We start from the raw sequence: 4,462 nt of genomic DNA, 5'->3' as shown, positions 1-4,462 counted from the left end.
CTGAGTTGGAAAAAAAATGTATTTTGATCTAAAGACACTGGACACATTTGTTAACTGTCATAGACCAGGATTCTCACTTGGTGTATCGTATCCCAACATATGCATAAAATAACAAACTGTGAAAAATTTGACTCATTTTGGTCATCAAAGTTACAAGAGAATACTGAAATAAAAAAACACCCTTGTTGCACAAATTGGTACTTTCAGATGCCAAAAAAAGGCCTCAGGCCTGTACCCTTTGAATATTTGGGTGAGAAATTACATCTTTCTCAAAAACTTAAGAGGGAGCCGTTTCTCACCATGTTTATTACTATCAACAGCTCTCCTTTACTCAATGCTAACACTTATTTTGAGTAATTACCAATAGTGTCCAGTGCCTTTAATACTCATTAGAGTTCCTTGCCCTTTAAACAGTGTCAATGGTTGACTGCTCACTGAGAGTAAGTGCATACAGGCTATGGTGCTGCAGCGCCCCAACAATAATTACCCGAAAAATATCCATTAACACCATCATCCGTCTACTAGATATGAATGTTGTGTTTAGATTTTCCGAATCATTCCAGTCTGGTGCAGGTGACAACCTGTTAAATGCTTCATTTACTAAAATCAGTCAAATGCAACTACCACGGTGTTAAGTGCTGTTGACTAGTCTAGCAATAGCATAATTAAAGTTAAAGGCAAAGCATACTCTTGTGTCAGGAACCGTTCGATTGTTTCACTCCTATGCAAATATAGACAACAAAAGTAACCTGTACAAATTTCATTTCAAAAAGGTGGTATAGTCTTTTTGAGAAATCGCCGAAAATCTGGGGAGTTTTTGTCCACGCAGGAAGAAAACCGTAATTGGAACACATCTGAGAGAACTTTCATGCATGAAGCGTTTCTCAGATTGATAAACTTTTGAATCCCCTCAACCTATTCTCTAAACCACATTGTTCATTAGGGAACCCTTTCTCAAAATGTTATACATTCTCAGCAGCTGTATGCTTCTTACAAGTAAGTTTTTATGGTGATTCTTTTCTTTGGGAAATTACCAAAGCTATACCTCCCTTTAATAATCATGAAAATGTTTATACACATTGTACGTGGTTAATTTTGATACCGACTGTTTCGTGTTCTGCATGCACGATACCCTTATGTTGTGAGTATGCGTAGTGGTAAACAAGTGCTCGTAAACCATCGGCCTGTTCTGTGCTCGTTAACTGAACCAACATATACTCTTGGACTCAACCGTGATGACATTAAATTTATTGGCAATTTTCTTAAACCTCCAATGTAAACATAATGGGCTCCAACTGTTTGCGCTTCGAAAAACAGCGCGCGTAAAAATGTAGAAATTAAATGTCTAGTGGCATGCGTAAGTATTGTAAATCAAAGCTCTGTTTTTAATGTACTGTAGGTTATTTACGTTTATTAGTATTAACTGTACATCGTTTAGATTAGCCTTCCTGTGTTCTTTCATGGGAAGAACTTTGATTCTTTGTTTTAAATGACAAGCCTTTTAATTAAGAACTTTGTGAAGAGAGTTTAGAGATACACCAACATCAATTATAATTGTTCAGCCGCTCCAAGAAGAGTTCTAAACTGATTTTGGCGGTCAACCCTACCAACTAGTTAGGTTAACCACCAGAATTAGTTTACTGTAGCCCTCACCTTGGAGAGGCTGTCACCAGGGGGCACATAGCCACCTAAGACTCCTGGGTCTGAAACAGTTATCCCCATCACAGTCCATAAGGATGTAGGCATGGGTATCATCCACCTTCCCAATCAAAGACGATATTACTCAATATCGTCCTTGTTAGGAACTTGTTATTCATTAAAAGCCCTATTTCAACCCCTTCTTATAAACGTATTTGAATTTTTATTCCGTGGATCAACCTCTCCACATTTTGTGTAACCCCTTCTTATTAGACTTTGAGTCTAGCCACAGCATTCTGTGGATCAACCCCTACTCATTAGATATTTGAATCTTACATTATGTGGATCAACCCCTACTCGTAAGATATTTGAATATAAATTCTGTGGATCAACCCCCTACTCATTAGATATTTGAGTCTTACATTCTGTGGATCCCCTTTCTCAGAAAAGTTTGAATCTTTCTGTGTATCAACCTTTTTCTCATAAGATACTTCCTTGATTCTTTATTCTGTGGATCAACCTCCTTTTCATAAGATTTTTGTTTCTTTATTCTGCGGATCAACCTCCTCATAGGATATTTGAATCTTCGCAACAGCATTACGTGGATCAACCCCTTCTCATAAGATGTTGAATGATTATACGTTATGTGGATCCCCTTTCTTACAAGATGTTGAAATTATACATTATGTGGATTCCCTTTCTCAGAAGAGTTCGGATCTTTCTGTGGATCAACCTCCTTCTCATAAGATACTTGTTTCTTTATTCTGTGGATCAACCTCCAAGATATTTGAATATTCGCTACAGCATTCTGTGGATCAACCCCTTCTGTGGATTCATTCTGTGGATCTCTTTTTTTTCCATATGAGTTGGAATCCTCTTGCTGTGCATCAACCCCTTCCCTAAAGAAATTTGAATCTTCATTCTGTGGATCTCCTTTCTCTTTAGATTGTTGAATCTTTGTTCTGTGGATCAACCCCTTCCCATAAAGAGCTTGAATCTTTGCCACATCATCCTGTGTATCTTAAACGGTGCATTTATTTGTTTTGAATACCGTTGATTGTTTTCTTGACATTTCCTTGTACCCACGAGATGACCCCGTCATCTCGTATTTATCCACCAATGCTCTTCCCCTCTTTGATAACACCCACACCGCCTGATGTCTGCTATTTGCTTTCTAAACGTTCCTTTCCTTCACGGAGGAGCGGGTTCCAGATCGATCGGGATTGGAACAGGCCGCTTCCGAGCGCGTCCACCCCGATGATCTGCCCCAGCCGAAACACGCCAACCGTTGAAAACAGTTCCTGGCATTCGGAGTTTTGTATATACTCCTCAAACTGAACCATGTGCGTAGAGCGACTATAAATGTTGACTGTTAATTTCGGAAATTGACAGCTGTTTAATAAATATTGCATAAATTGTGCCATGGTAGATTTATACAAGGCTGAGTGCCCAGAACTTCCAACATGAACGTACTTTCATAACTTGTGGTAAAAGAGCCCCCCCCCCCCAACCCTCTTAGAACTGAAGCTGATGTATACATTAATTATAAAATCTGTGTCCGTCCATTTGTCATATCAGTTATATCACTTCATGCATGCGTACCCTTCATCAAGCATGAGTAAAGTGACCTCACTTGTCATGCTTTTAAATACTAAGGTATAATTTCCATATCGGGTGATTGCACTTGCATTTCCTGTGTGTGTAGCGGTGACCAGTTCAAATCCGTACTAATAACCCATTGGAAGATTGAGTCTGCATTGATTTGCCAATCCCTGATAACGCGCTTCCCCAATCCAAACCCGAGTCCCCAATCCAAGCCCGAGTCGTTGGGGGGGGGGGGGTGTTAACCGCCGTGACACATGTGTCATTGAGCAAGACACTTAACCATTGCTTCGTCCTTCGGATGGGACGTAAAGCCGTTGGTCCCATGTGTTGTGTAACGCATGTAAAATAATCCAGTGCACTTATCGAAAAGAGAAGGGGTTCGCCCAGGTGTTCATGGCTGTGGGTGATGTTGGGTTTTAGAGTTCATCACTACAATAACCTATCTTTCTGAGAGTTTGTATATACTCAGCGCCTTGAGTACTTTGTTGGGTAGATACGTGCGCTATATAAGACTGTATTATTATTATTATTGTAGAGCAACATTGTGGGTTTCCCCAAGTGTTGTCCATGATCCATCTCCTTTTAGCTTTCCTGTTAACACCCCACAATATCAAAACACTCCACAAGTACAGTTGTAGGTCCTACCTAAACATCACCTGCAATGTCTATTTTTTCTTCTTGCTGTAGCACAGCCAAACTAAAGATTTACTGACCCATTTGAAGCAGCGTTTGAAGCTTTTAGATGATTCATAAAATAATTCAATTACTGAATAAAAAGTACCAATAATAGCGTAAATACCGTCAAGATAATATTGACTCTACCTGGCGTTTTTGTAATTAGATTTGTCTCCCTTTTAATTATGTGCAAACCCCCAAGTCCATTGTTTTCCACCTATTGTTGATTTGATTGTTTGGTTGTACTCTGGAAATAATTGTAAAGTATGCTATACAGGCCTATGTGTTTAGTGGTTCGACTGGACATCAGTTGAAAGCAGCTTTCTTTCTGAGCTGAATTTCACCCAGTGTGAATAAAGAATGAATAAACAAATTAATTAGTATAAACCCTTGTGATGGACCTCTCGAAAACATCGAGAAATCGTCGAAGATGTTTTCCATGATAGCTGATTTGTTATAATTTGGCAAATGAGTCTAGGTTTGCGTTCTTAAACAATAGGATACTCAACGAGTAATACGGTGTACCGACAATTTACAATAACAA

The sequence above is a fragment of the Asterias rubens genome, chromosome 16, assembly GCF_902459465.1.
Source record: "Asterias rubens chromosome 16, eAstRub1.3, whole genome shotgun sequence".
NCBI lineage: Eukaryota > Metazoa > Echinodermata > Asteroidea > Forcipulatida > Asteriidae > Asterias > Asterias rubens.
Note: the sequence above shows the minus strand (reverse complement) of the source record.